Source organism: Myodes glareolus, chromosome 20 (assembly GCF_982192425.1).
Source record: "Myodes glareolus chromosome 20, mMyoGla1.1, whole genome shotgun sequence".
Taxonomy (NCBI): domain Eukaryota; kingdom Metazoa; phylum Chordata; class Mammalia; order Rodentia; family Cricetidae; genus Myodes; species Myodes glareolus.
The window spans coordinates 19,894,916-19,910,575 of record NC_142045.1 but is presented as its reverse complement, the minus strand read 5'-3'; the positions used below and the strand labels follow the sequence as shown (position 1 = coordinate 19,910,575).

At 43.0% G+C, this 15,660-nt stretch overlaps 1 pseudogene; it reads right to left on the bottom strand.

The window, feature by feature from the left end:
- Positions 1-1,935: 1,935 nt before the first annotated feature.
- On the bottom strand, positions 1,936-12,879 carry LOC125394195 (heterogeneous nuclear ribonucleoprotein K pseudogene; annotated as a pseudogene).
- Positions 12,880-15,660: the final 2,781 nt, after the last annotated feature.

The following is a 15,660-nucleotide window of genomic DNA, read 5'->3' as shown; positions in this document are numbered from 1 at the left end:
CTAGGAAAAACATGCCTGTCTCTTACCATCCCATCCCCAGCACATTAGAAACCTTATTTCTCAGCAGTTCTTCTCCTGTGACTTTGATTCAGTCTGAAATATTCTGATACGGAGTTGTTCCTAGGACTCAAGTCACAAGCCCATTTCTTTGAAAGCCAATCTGCTCCGGGAATATGTCATGCTCTTTTGTGCCTCAGAATCTTTGCAACCCCTTCCCCCTGCTTCAAATACACATTCTCAGCTCTCTGTCTTCGTGACTGAATCTGTCTTATCCTTAGGATTTCTACTAAAATGTCATGTACTATGGGGGCTTCTAGCTATCTCAGAGACAATCTGTACTGCAATTTCTGACGTTATCAGCTTATTTACTTTCCACATTTCCCACAGAAATCTGCTTATTTGTATTTTGATTGATTTTCATCTCTTTTCCCAATCAAATTATACATTAAATGAAGTCAGTAACCTAGTCTGTGTTCTTGCAGTATCTTGCACATGTAGACACTCAACAGTTGCCAGCTGCTTTCTCCTTGTCTAATGATAGGGTCTAACCTGTGGCCCATGGGCTGTGTGTACCCCAGGATAGCTACAAAAGTGGACCAACCCAAAATGTAAACTACTTAAAACAATATGAGATTTTATTGCAATGTGTTTTTTTGTAACTTGGTTGTGTGGTTCTTGGCAGGACCATTGTAGATAGCAATGCCATGTTGCGGTGTCAAACACGTAGATATGCCTGCAGGGAACAGAGACTTGTGGCTTGCTCTGTTGAGGGCCACACTGTTTCTCCTATACAGTGGAATGGGCTTTACTGCTGGATTCATTTGTGACAGAGAGAAACCACGTAGCCCCGCTGGAGCCAGATGGAACTCTACCCGGTAAGCCACAGCCACGTGGCGATCCACAGATCACTAGAAATAGGTTAAATTAAGATGTAAGAAAAGCTAGAGCTAATGGGGCAAGCAGTGATTTAATTACTACAGTTTCTGGGTGGTTATTTCTGGGCAGCTGGGAACAGACAAACGGCCTCCTACAACACATTTAGATGATGGCCAGGTGGCCTCTGTGGCTGTGGCTGTTGGTGACTACCATCAGAGTTTAGCATGAAGAGAAGAAGTTGGAACTGAGGATGTAGCTCAGTGGTAGGACATCTGGCTAGTAGGCACCAGGTCCTGGTTTTGATCCCTAACACCTTTTAATAAACAGATAACTAAATAGGCGAATAAGCAGATTTAGAAAAGGAAAAGCAGTTTGAGATTTTACTCCAATTTTGGGTGCTGGAATTCTTTGTTGCTTCAGTTCTTCGCCTTCCTTTCCAAGTAGCAGCTGGAATGGGGCCATCGATGTGGACACAAAATGCCTTCACTTCATACTCACTTTGTATGAAATGTGGGCTCCTGAGAACATTAAGGGGAAGCAGCTGATGCCACAGTGAACTCTCCATCAGCTTCCTGGGAAAGAAGCTCTGTGCAGCGTGGAAGCAAATGCTTCAAAGAAAAAGATTAGTCAGTGAGGTTGATCTCCTTGTTCAGAATTTTAAGAGTAGTTTAATGATGACTGGTTAAAGATCTTTGTTGTTATTGACATTGGCTGTCAAACGTGTCAGTCAGCTTTTACTGGGTCTTGTTAGAATAACAAAGTGTTCCAAACTATTTTTTTAGATTCACTAAATTTATTTTTAAAATCATAAAATGTTTCTTTAAAAAAGAGAATTACATTCTGCACACTGCTCTGAACAAATGCCAGGGACATGTGGACTATTACTTTCCTCCCTGTCCCCCTCCCCACAATGTTACAGTGATCACAAAGCAAGGTGTTCACAATAATTACCCAGGGGAAGTGTTTTAAAACCACCCACAATAAAGAAAAATTAAATTCACCCACTCTGCTGCTGTTTCGAATTTTTAATGTTTATGAATGCCTTCCCCTAACCCTGTAAGTAACTAAAACATTATACATCTTGTCAACACTACACCTTGAATGAAGAACACCTATGAAGCAGAGGAATGTTGGCTTTTTAAACAGAAGCAGATAAGAAAAAAGAAGCAGGACTCCTTCAGTTCTTCACTGGTCTTAGAAGAACTTTCCAGAATACTGCTCCACACTGTTCTGCAGCAAATGCTGTGCATTCTGTATCTGGTCCTGTGTCCTGTGATGGTAATGACCCCATCTTCAGATCCTTCCAAAGGTTCATCAAATTTTATTGATGCTCCTGACGCATGATGGATTTCTTTAATCTGCTGACCACCTTTGCCAATAATAGATTTAGCCAAATCTTTGGGAATAGTTGCTTGTGTGGTAATAATAGGTCTGCCAAGATCACCATAGGAGCCATGACCCCCTGCATAGGAATAATCATATCCAGAACTACCCTGTGGTTCACAAGTCATCTGCCATTCTGATGGACTCCACGTGTCAATTGTAGAGTCCCAAGTTTCATCACACTGAACCCAACCATGCCATCACGGAGGTCTCCAGGCCCTCCTCTTCTGTCAAAAGCCATTAGATCGCCCCCTCTGGGAGGTGGTTGTGGAGAAAGAGGAAGATTCCAAGCTCTGCTCCACCCTGGCCACCGTGACAAGGAGGAGGTGGGGAAGGTCCTTGACGAGGGCTCATATCATCATAATCTCTTCTAGAGGAAAGTATGAAACACCCACCCTGACCAGGAGACATTCTGTCAAAACCACCGCATGGGGAATTTCACAGGATGTCCACAGCAGTCATCAAACATCATTGTAAAACCTCCATAATCATGGGTTTCATTATAAAAGTTGGGATCACAAGGCTGTGCACGTCCTTTGATGGGAGACTCAGATCTAAGGTCAAGGATGATCTTGTGCACTCTACAGACCTATCCGGCTTTCCTCCAATAAGAGCAGCTCTGTCAGTGGAGTGAGGGCAGCATTCCTGGAAAATTCGATTGTTGTCTGAGTGTTTTCTCAAAGCTCTATAATTTTAGCACCTTTGACATCAATAATTCCTTCTGCCAGACTTTGATGAATCAACAGTCTCAACTCGCATTCAAAGTCACCTCCTTTATACTGTTGGTAATTTAAGCATTCCACAGCATCAGATTCAAGCGGGAGCTGGCTGGTTGCAGTGGGTCATGGCAACTGCAGGTCCTCTTCCAAGGTAGGGATGATTTTCTCCAGAATTTCTCCGATTGTTTCAATATCAGCACTGATAGTGTGCTCTCGGAGCCACTGCTGTCTGGGACTAAAACACTGGCATTCCAGTCTGTGTGTGGAGCCTTAATATTCTTACCTCCTTGTCCAATCCTGCCCCAGCATTCTTGCTCTGAAGCAAAATGTGCGGTTCAACCATCTCATCAGTATTTCTAGATATTTTAAAGACTTCCTCCTCTTTCGTATCTTCTTCAGGATGTTTACCAAATTCACTATTGATTTCAGTGTTGGGGAAGGTTTCTTCTGGATGCTCTGTTCAGTCTCCATTTTTTTTTAATACACCAACTTGACAGAAGAAAACTGGGAATTAAGGATTTGATGAGGCTCGAAGTGCGGGTGGATGTAAGAGAGGTTTTGAGACAGTCTATGTAGCCCTGGCTGCCATGGAATTTACTATGCTGAGTTCTAAAATCTTAATGGTTTGCAACACAGTATTATTTCTCACTCACAGCATATCGACTCTGGGTCAGTCTCAGTTCTTTTCTGTTTCTTCTTTGTCTTGAGATCCACGCAGAAGGAACAATCTTTATCTGGGGAATTTAGCTCATAGCAGATGGATGATAAACTTATAGCATAGTCGAGTGTGACTTCAATGGGACAATGTGATGCTCTCAAAGGGATCTACTGAATTCATAATCTATTGAATTTTCTAATGAAGATTGTTGACAGAAGTTTCTGTTCAGCCAGGTCCAGCAGCTGTTCAGTCCCAAAGAAACACACAGAGTTACATTAATCATAAACTGGTTGGCCTGTTAGCTCAGGCTTCTTATTAATGCTTACATCCTGCATTAACCCATAATTGTTGTCTGTGTTAGCCACGTAACTTGGGACCTTTATCAGTGAGGCATTCTCATCCTCTTTCCTCTGTGTCTGGCTTTCTTTGTGGTGACTGCAGACCGACTCTTTCCTCTTCAGAATTCTCCTGTTCTGGTTACTCCACCTCTACTTCTTGCCTGCTCTCCCTGTCTATACTTCCTGCCTGGCTACTGGCCAATCAGCATTTTATTAAAACAATACAATATGAGTGACAGGGTACAAGACCATTTTCCCACAGCAGAAGATAAGGTATTGTTGCTGAAAAGTTGTGTGTAGGCATGTATGTGTGTGTACCTATATATCCATGTGTGTGTATGGCAAGAGTCAATGTCAGATGTCTTTCTCTATTGCTTTTCACATTAGTTTTTTGAATAAGAATTTCTCCCTGACTCTCAGCTCACCAACTCAGTCAGTCTGCTAGCCAGTTTGGCCCTAGAGTTTCCCATCTCTGTCTCTCCAGAACTGGGATTAGAAGTGTATGTGTGCTGTGTCTGGCTTTTTAATGTGGCCATTGAAGATCTGCATTGGCCAAAACATATATCTACATCCAGATATATATTTAATCTATATCTTTATCTATATGAACACATACATATGGTCTCCCTGCGTAGTCAAGAGTGATTTTGAATTTGCAGTGGAGATTATCCTTTCTTAGCATCTGAAATGCTAGGGTTACAGGACTGAGTCACCTTGCCTACTGGCGACTTTTAAAATGAATGACAAGTTTAACAAGAAGTGGTTTTTATGTGGCAGGGATGGAACTCTGGGTTTTGTGTATGGATGGTAGGCAAATGCTCTGTCACTGAGTTATAGACCTAGCCATGGGAAATAAACATTCTAATTTGTCACCGTATGTTTTATTATGTGTAAATGCAGGGCAAAGAACACAAAATAAAGACTTTAGAGACTTTGCACGCTCACAGTTTATTGTGTGAACTTGAATATAATACTTCAATGGGCTTTTTCACCCCCATGCCAAACAAACTTAAGTGGTTTGAAGGAGATACCTACGGTTCCCTGTCAATCAAAGAGAGCCATTTTCTGAACCCACATACATGCTGGGTTGTGAGCCAATGGAGTGACAGCAACTGAGAGCTCAACTCACAGGGTCTTCCAGATGTTACAAAGGATAATTCTTGGATTCCATGGCGGGTGAGATGTAAGGCCTCTGTTCTTCATTGGCTTGGGAAGGATGCATCCTGAATATCATTTCTTCCTGTGGAGCCTTTCTCCCACAGGGGGCTCCTGTCCAGTTTAGGAATCTCCACTCTCACTTCACTTAGCCAAAGGACAGGTTCTGACAAGGTGGCTGCTTGGGTGTCATCACTGAGGAACGGTGAAGGAAGCAGCAGTGCTGGGTGAATGGAAACCAGCCTCAAAGCCTGGCCTGAAATAGTTGGAGACAGAAAAAAATCAGCCTGTGAAGAGCTCCTCCATCTGCAGCTTATGTTGTGTTAGTGATGTTGGAGGCCTTTGGGGTTTTGGAACTTGTTCTATGAAATGTACACCCGAACCTGTCAAGGTGGGTTTTTTTCTTTGCCTCCCTCAGTACATTCATTCTCATTTCCCTTTCTATTTAAGTCTCCTTGACATATATCTTAAATTAGATGCGCTCAACTCTTTCAAGCAGACTTAAAGCTTAGATGAGAGCATGCGGAGTCTCAGCCACTTCAAACTTCAAAACTTCAAGTTCTGGCAACTTCTGTGTACTCTTTATCTCCATCTAGATGATTTTATATCATCTAAATCATAACTTGAAAATGAAACAGCAGTTTCAAACTCTTCTCTGAAACCTGAACACGTCATTGTACTATTTTTATGGTGAGCAAATAGACTGTGGATTCAATTTAATAGGCGGTGTTTCTCCAGTGTCTTAAAAGTTTACATATGTGTCTCTTACACATGTGTATTAGGAGATAAACCTCAGGATGTTCATGGCAGTGTTGTTTCTAATCAGAGAAAAATGGGGGGAAGTTGCTAATATCTACCGGTGTTATCAGCATACAATATTCACAAAGGGCCTAAAATGAATGACCCCACATGTAGAGAATAAGACGCTGTGGAACACTCAGTCCTAAATGGGGCACATGCACCACACCCCTCCACCAAAGGCTCTGGGACCAATACTGATGAGGGCGCAGAGCGACTGTAAGAGTCTGAGGCAGTCGATGACCTCTGTGAACCAGCATTTTCTGGATCCGACAGGGCCATTGCACACCTACAAGACTAAACATTAAGAAAACACACAAACATACAAGACCACACATATGATGCAAACACACAATAAATGTCCATGATATATAAATAGGAATTTGGAGATGTTTGCCTCTTGAGAAAGAGGCAAAAAACAGAGCAGGGTCAATGTCTGTCTATAATGTTTTATTTCCTAAAAGAATTGAGCAAGTAAAAGAGAGAAAGAAATATTGCAGAATATGAATGTTGGCTAAACTTTGGTGGTGGGCATGAGAGTGTTTGCAATGGGTTTCTTCATATGTTTGGTGTGTGGGGAATAGTTAATCCATTCACTGGTCAGCTTTCATCTCTTTGACTCTCCCCTGCTTCACCTGTAACCTCAGAGAGACTCTGTAGCATTGCAGAATCACCTGTAACCCCAGAGAGACTCTGTAGCATTGCAGAATCACCTGTAACCTCAGAGAGACTCTGTAGCATTGCAGAATCACCTGTAACCTCAGAGAGACTCTGTAGCATTGCAGAATCACCTGTAACCTCAGAGAGACTCTGTAGCATTGCAGAATCACCTGTAACCCCAGAGAGACGCTGCAGCATTGCAGAATCACCTTTAACCTCAGAGAGACTCTGTAGCATTGCAGAATCACCTGTAACCTCAGAGAGACTCTGTAGCATTGCAGTAGGCTACTGAGTTCTTTTCATGAGCTTTTGAGAAGGTTACCTTTCCTTTTAATTGCAAAAATCACCTCAAATTCCAATTCAAGATAGATTTTTGAGACGAAGCCAGACTCTCGGGGCTTTTTTTTGTTTATAATGATTTGTTTTGCTATTCCCAAGGCTCCTCTTTTGCTCTGGCCTGTCCCCGTACTTAAAAGCCTCCACTGGCTGCATGCTGTCTTCGGAAGCCCAGGCCTCACTGTGACCAGCAGCTCTGCAGCATCCAGTCCCAGGCTCCTTCCCCAGCAAACTGGCCTTCCTTTCAGGCCACACCATGTTGCCTCTCATGGGGTTCATCTTAGGTCTCTGCCTGCTTCCTACCTGGCTTGCCACAATACCGTTACACGCAGGAGCTCACAGTGGCTGTGGCTCCATGCACAAGACCTGTGTGAGATCAAGCTAGCGGAAGCCCCATTTCCCTTGGGCTCCCAGCTCTAGGTACTTCCCCGAGACAGCCTGCTTTGAGTCACCTGATCTGTGTTGCTGTCCTTACTTCCTGCTGGATCCCTAGTTTTAGGTTGCTTCCAAGGACATACAAACAATGTGTGTTTATGATCTCTCAAGAGCCAGAAATTAGCGTTGTGGAGATTAAAGAGAAGCAGCTCATCACACGGATACTCCTAGGTGTCACCTGTTAGGAGTGGTGACAATGATCCTTCTACTTTCGCTGCATGTAAAATAAAGATAGTTATAAAAAGAATTACCTTACTACAATAATAGAAATCCCTGCCTCGTGTCTTTGGACACGCTGAAATGCAGCATCGCTTTGCATTAACGAGACATAATGTGAAGGACGCGTTGCCTCATGAATTAAGTACTACTGGCTATTTTTAAGTTGGTTACTTATAAAGTAGATTATTTGATCCCCAAGGGTTCCTGCTGAGTACGTTAGTACTGACAGGCATCTCACATAGGAACCACACATTCTAAGAGAGACCCATCTAGAGCAGACTCGTTTCAAGCTAATGAGTTTAAAGTCAGGGGTAATTTTTTGATCGCTTAATTGTGGCAGACTCTTCTGTGGGATGGATTCGTGGGGGTGGTGTTAAAATCAGAATCCTCTAAGCCTAATCATGCAAGTGAAAATTTATGTAGTGTCTCTCTTGCCTTTGTGTAAGAGGCTGGACATCTACAGATCTTGATAGGGTCTATCTAATAACATGTTAATAACACACAAATTGCTGGCTCTGGACTACAGACCTTGAATGAAAGGCCTTCATGAATTATACATGCTGACAAATAGGTGATACATTTTTCAGATCACACAGGCTCTTCAGAAGCAAGAACGCTCTGTGGAGAGAATTAAAGAAAATCGATATGTGTTGATGGATAGGTATTTGACTTGAAAACACATTCTCTATGCTGTCTCAGACAATGGGGCGCCTGAGCTTCAAGACCACTGTTTTCTGAAGACAGGGCAAGGCCGAGGCTTTGTGTGATCTAGGTGTGATGCACAGCTCACTGCAGAAGTTCAGTCCTAGCCTCAGTCCTGCCCTGACCCTCTATCCCCAAATGCTGAGGGCAGCGGATTGGCGTTCTGTCTCTTCCCTTCCCTAGGTTACAGGCTGTGACTCCGGCCCAGTCTCGCAGGACCCTGGGAGGATTAATTCGTCAGTATCCATAGAGCACTGTGAAGATGAGAAGTGTCATGTCCCTTCTAAGCAACATTATTGATTCAGCCTTTTCCTTGTGGTTAATATAAAATTCCCCACATATCAGATAATGGCCCAGAATTGCAGCAATAGCCAAGAATCATTGGCAGGAGAGATGCAGCCTGTGTTTTCTCTCAGGAAAATTGATGTCTATAAAATGCCTCCAGTTTCTTGGGAAAGACATTATTACACAATTTAAATTGATCATTTTGCTATTGTGCTTTTATTTGCTTATTGGAGTATTTTCTTTTAATTGTTTTGGTTTGTTTTTTTTAGTAATTATTGGAAATAAAGTTGAGCCAGTAAACCCTCCATATTCAGAAAGGTCTGGATTGGAATCCATTTTTCTTAGTTACTGTTAGTTGTGTTATCCATAAAATAATAGGAGACTGCATATGTAAACACATATTCATATGTGTACTTATATATGCATAGATGTGTATATGGCACATGTATATGTGAGTTTCATGTAAATATAAAATGTATATTTTCCACAATGCACAATTCTGTTAGCTAAATATCAAGGATGTAAATATATACAATATATACACTGTTATGTTAATATACTTATATGTTATTTATTGTTATATTGAAATTAGTAACTGCTAGTATGACATTCAACCAATTTGGCATTTTTTATTTTTATTTTAAATTTTTTTGGGGGGAGGGCTGGGTTGTTTACAGCCCAGTTGGCCTAAAACTTGCTACAAAGTTTGAGGATATCCTTGAAGTTCTGATCTTCCTGCTCTATGCCCTGAGTGCTGGGAATCCAGGTTTGCACCACCATGCCTGACTTCAGTTCTGGATTGCTGAAAATATTTTAGTAACTGCATTCCTGAAGTTGCTTTCAATAGCAATTTTATGAGTAAGAAAGAAATGTAGAGCAGTCACTTAATCATCATACGTAAAGATTTTATTTTATGTGTATGAATATTTTGCCTGCATGTATGTTTGTGTATCACTTGTGTGCCTGACACCCTTGGAGGCCAGAAGAGGGATTCAGAACCCCTGGAACTGTAGTTCTAGATGGTTGTTGGCTAACATGTGGGTGCTGCAAACTGAATCTAGGACCTTTGGAAGAACAACCAATACTCTTAACTGCTGAGCTATCTTTCCAGCCCCCTCACCATACTTTATCTATCGATATGAGTGTTCTATCTTCATGTACACCTTTATGCAAGAAGAGGGCATCAGATCTCACTATAGATTATTGTGAACCAATACGTGTTTGCTGGGAATTGAACTCGGAACTTCTGGGAGAGCAGACAGTGCTCTTAACCACTGAGCCATCGCTATAGTCCCTCCGTCATCATATTTTTTTTAAAAAAGCCCCAAATTGGTGTAATAGACTTGATTACCTATCTTATTATTCATCAGACTTGGAGCTATAACTTTTTTATATTTCGAAATTCTGGACTGGGGTAGTGTTTACCCAACAAATATAAGGCCCTGGGTTAAACTTCTGTCACTACAACTTAAATATGATAAACACAAACAGACAAAACCCAAATGCCCCAAACTCTCCATTCCATGTTTCTGAATACTAAGCACATCTAGGATTAAACACTGTTGATAATTGTAAAAATGACTGTGCTATGGACTTTTGCATTGAAAGTGAAAATTCTCCTTTGTTCATTTAAAGTATATTTTGTTCAAACAGACACAAACAAACAAAGTTATCAGTATTTGTGCTAACATTGAAAATATTAGTGTTTTCATTATACATACTGGGTCTAATCAATTTTGCAATATCATAGCCACACTTTTTCATAACTCAGCCATGAAAATAGTCTGCATATCCACTAGGTTTTAGTGTATACAAGGTTTTAACAACAGAAACAAAGAATATATGAAAATACCCTAATTAGAGTATGTTGAGGGCTCTGTGTGGTAGAACATTTGACTAACATACACAAAGTCCTAGGTTCAATCCCTGGTAACATCAAAATAAAATTCTCATAACTATCAGTCTGAAGAGGTCACTATGAAATACATTTCTCTGGATACTTACTTTAAAAAATATAACAGAAAATAGGCCAAAAACACCAAAGACTGTACTTGTTTCTTTTGGCGCTCATCAGTTCTTTCCCGCATCATTTGCTGGATGCTTGGCCAGTGCTGGTTGCCATGGAGCACTGCACACAGCAGAATCCAACTCTTGCTCTTGAAAATACTGTAGTCTATTCAAGTCCAAACCCATTGGATACAAAAGCAAGAGACTGATAAGATTATCATGGAAAGAACCTGACATTTGTACCCACCAACTGTCCTCCCTTTCTCTTCAGTAACCGAATTCCCAGTTTCCAGTGGGATGTGTGTCTTCCCTTGCAGCTAGATAGACTTTGCTCAAGTCTGAACAATGCTATAGATGAGCGTTCTGGGAAACTTTTGATAATCACTCTCAAATGTCCGCTAGGCCTCCTGTGACCTTCCATTTTCAAGTCTTCCTTCTGCTCCCTGGATATAGATGTCACCGATGGCGCTGCTCTTGGCACTGTACTGATGCTCGCTTGCGAATGCTAGAGTTGTGGGCAGCAGGAGCTGAGTTCCTTTGTCTGTGGGAATCGCACTACCCTGAGGAGGTTGGCTTCTGGATTTCTATCCATGAAGTAGCAACACACTGCACCCTGTCTCCTGCTGGCAACCAGAGGCGCTTCTGCGGCACATCCAAAAGAGGGCACTTCTGATGTGAAGAGCAGACCTGCAGAGAATGATCAGAATGGGAACCGTTAAGGCCACCTGGAAGAACACACCCACCAACCCCATCCCGGCCTTCTCCCCCTCCTTCCCTCCTCCTCCCCTCCTCCTTCTCTTCCTTCTCCTCTTTCTCCTCCTCCTCCTCCTCTTCTTTCTCTTCTTCCTCTTCCTCTTCTTCTCTTCCTCCTCCTCCTCCTCTCCCCCCTCCTCCCCTTCCTCCTCTTCTTCCTCTTCCTCTTCTTCCCTTCCTCCTTTTCCTCCTCCTCCTCCTCCTTCTTCTTCCACGTGTTTCACCATTTCCTGAACGTGACACTTTGTCTCTTTCTCATCTTTGGTCACACTACTCCTCACCTCTCTCTAGTTATTTTATTTTATGTATAGTTACCTTTATAATTATATTAAATTATGTATTAAATTATGCAAACCACCGATGTACTCAAGACAGCATGCTGCCCTGCTTAGCTTTTGTTGCATGCTCCTGCAATGGCAGTCCAGCACCCAGAGACTAGAATTTATTGTAATTCCCTTCTTTGGGGGATCTTTGGCTTCATACATCCTTTACTTGATGAGGCAAATTCTTGCTTTCTTCTTTGTCCCAAACTTTGTCCCGATGGATGATTATAATACAGACTCATCTGATTCTAAGGAGCAAAGTCCCCCAGCTGAACGGCGACTATTGTTTTAAAAAGTCTTTATAAGCCAGGCGGGGTGGTGCACACCTTTAATCCCAGCACTGGGGAGGCAGAGGCAGGTGGATCTCTGTGAATTCGAGGGCAGCCTGGTCTACAAGAGTTAGTTCCAGAACAGGCTTCAAAGCTACAGAGAAACCCTGTCTCGATAAATAATAATAAAAAAGTCTTCATAAAATGGCTAAGAACTAGCTACTACTTCCTCATCTGATTTTTTCTTGTGTCTCCTAAGGGAGAAGTGTTTGCTAAATAGTAGATCTTGAACAGTTCATAGCCTATGTACCTGTTCCATTTGACTTGCAGAGGACTTGAATTTGGCAATCAATTTCCTAATTAATAAGTAAAAAGTTTTATGTAAACACCAAGACCCCCCAAATGCTGAAGCGTCAATTTCCACCCAGTAGCATTGAACTACGCTTGGAAAAGCATTCTCTCAGCAGCAGAATTTGCTTGCCACCATGGCCCACATTGGTTTCTTTTATTTTATATCTGCTTAGTCCCAGAAAGCATCTGAGTTTGAGACCTTTGATCCAGCTCTCTCCTCCAGCGCCATTCTTCCTCCCTTATGCCATTTCCTGCTGTCCCGGGCTCTCTCCTAGGAAACAGTGAGCCTTTACCTCTGGGGGTTCCTGCTGTAGAACCCTACCCACCAGCTCCCTGCTGTCTCCCGGGAGAAGAGTCACACGTCACTTCCCTGAAGAGGAAGGAGGGCGGTAATGGCATGATGGTGCCCAGGAAAGATGTAGCGATCTCCTGGCAGAACCCAGGCTGCCGGCAGGCAGTGCCGCTTCTGAGCTGCCGCACGTAGGTCTGGCCCTGGAGTCTTCTGCCTGCCCCGTAGGTCCCTGTAGATGAGCTTAATTTCAGTCTCAAAATAGGAGCAATGAGGTAAGAGGGAACCGTTTTTACGTTCACGGAATTATGGGCCTTCTGCATACTAATAGCTACAATTATAGTACAGTTGTTTGATAGTTATTTTTAAATGCCATCACCATAAATCACTCCTTTACTTTCTGCTGAGACTGAACCCAGCATGTGTTATTTGCCCTTGTTTTACAGACAAAGCCCCCAAAGGGACACAGAACACCCACCCAATGCTTCATGGTCTCTTAGCCTATCAGGCTCTCAAATGCCCACAGTGTTCACTTACAAAATTGAATCCGCTGTACTCTATGCCGCGAGGTCACACTTTGAAACCTGACTGTTTCTCTCTGTCTGGAAGATCCCACAGCTGTCGCTTAGCTCTCAAGGACCTCGGGGTGGACAGTTATGTCCACCCTGCCACTGTTATTCAGACACCAAAGAGGCAAAACAGTCAGCCTGTTCAGGCTAAAGAATTTCTCAATTTAAATTTTCCGTAACCTGAAATAATATTAAAAACACCAATTTTTAGTGCCAAAGCGCACTGGCATGTCTAAATAATCAGAATCTCGCAAAACCACGATCATTTTGACTATCGGCATGTGCAGTTATATTCCTAGCATTCTAGAGGATTTATTATGCATTTATTTACGTATATGTGTGTGTCTGAGTGAGTGTATGAGCATGCGTGCTGGTGCCCGTGGAAACCAGAACGGATGTTGGATTCCTTGGAGCTGGAGTTACAGGTGGCTGTAAGCTCTCTAATATGGATGCTAGGAACCAAATTTGGGTCCTCGGTAAGACCAGCAAGTGCTCTTTAGCCCATTCTACTTTATTCTTTATTTAAACATAGTTTTTTTAAATCAAATCTTTGGGAATTTTACAACATGCACCCCAATCCACTCATTTTCTAGTTTCTCTGTATCCCTCAGTCACCCTTGTAACATCCCCCCAAAGGAAAACTCAAACAGATAAACAAGCATAATAGAAAGCAAGCAAGCACACCAAACACTTCGCTCCCCCATCCTTCTTGTCTCTCCAGCTCCTCTTCATTCGTTTTAGGCATTAGGAGCTGCTATGTATCCTGCAGACTACCCTTTGGTCCAAACGGCTTTGCTTGCAAATTTCATTGTGTAATATGGTGTTGATCGGGATCAAGGCCCCTGGCTTCTGGCACACCATCATCGCTGGGCCCTCGCCAGAACTCCTCTTCGATATCCTGCTGTCACCCCGAGTCATGGGGATCCTGTGGCTATAGTTCCACAGGGCCATGGCCTTCACGTGATCCAGCAGGTCTTAGGAGGATAGATACTGAAAAATGCCAACTCGAGACATGAGTGTGTGCCTGGGGGGTAGTTGAGTTGACAGGTCTGGGCTCCTGGGACCATTCTCCTCAGGTGAGGGGCACAGTTAGCTCTCCCATTTCTGTGGTGAGGGGTGGGGCCAGCTTTCCCAAATATACAGGGGTGGGGGGGAGGGGGAGGGAAAGCTCTCCTAGGAGGAGGAAGGCTGGGGGTTGGGGGCATGGTGCAGGCCAGCTCTGCAGTAAGAGGGCTGTCTCTTCTCAGATCAGTGAGGGGCAGGGCAGCCCAGCATGACCCTCATATCATACCTCAACACATGGTTCAACACATGGTTCACATGGGCCCCCATGGTAACACAAGCAGTGGACATACATCAGCACAGACCCCAGCTGCAGCAGGACCATTGGCCCAGATATGGCCAGCAGCAGCAGCTTGGGCCTGGTTTTTACCCTGGACCCAGATGGCAGCACAGTCCACTCAGGTGGGCATGGCCCCAACAGTGGCATGGCACTTAGACACCAACATGGCCGCAGTTGGTGGCCCACAACCCGGGCATTCTTGTCGTTTTTGGTAGCAACACGGGCCTTGGACATCAACAATACAGACCATGGACGTCAACAGAGACCCCAGCTACAGTAGGATTACAGACCCAGATGTGGCCCTAGGCTGTGGCCTATACCATACCATGGCTCAGGATGGTGTGCTCAAATCTATGTGGCCCCAGTAGCAGCATGACTCTCAGGTACCATATGGCCTCCCAGGCATAGGCCCAGACCCTTGGCATCTGCACAGTCTTTGATGGTAACAGGAGCCAAGGACATCAACGCAGATCCTGGCTGCAGTAGGGCTATGGGCCAATCACACGTCTATTCTTAGCACTTTCAATTCAAATATAAATTGACATATGTTTAAAAAATTGATCACATTTAAAATAATAAAATATTGGTTTGATATGCTAGTTGTATATTTGAACACCCATGAAAATAAATATGTAGCTTCTGGTTTTTCTTTTTTTCTCAGTTGTCATTACAAGCACATATGCATTTGTATGTGCATATATGTTCTCATATATAACCTGTTGAGTCCATATACACATGGAAGTTTTCAGGGATGACCATTTGACACCAGACAGAGGACTATTGTGTTCTTCCGTGGGGAAGACCACCCTTCTCTATTCCAGCTTTGCTCAGTTGCCTGTAGTTCTTTGTCCAGGCTGAGGCTTCATGGGCTTTTCATTGCTGTCCTCATTGTTCAGCTCAGACTTGGGCTGTGTTGCTGAGACTTCATGGTTTCTGGGAGACACCACCTTACAGCAAAGACCCTGACTTCCGGTGAAACCAGTGGTTTTGCTTGAAGTTATTATGGAAAGTCATAGGACATGCTCACCCTTTGAGTATCTCTAATCTGATAGGAGAATCATACAATATGCAAGTCTTATTTAGTTTTAAATTAAAATGATTACTTAATCATATTTAAATAAGATACAGATTGATAGTTTGTAGTTATATGTATCTATAAAATACCTATCAATCAAATCAAGAAAGACAGTATT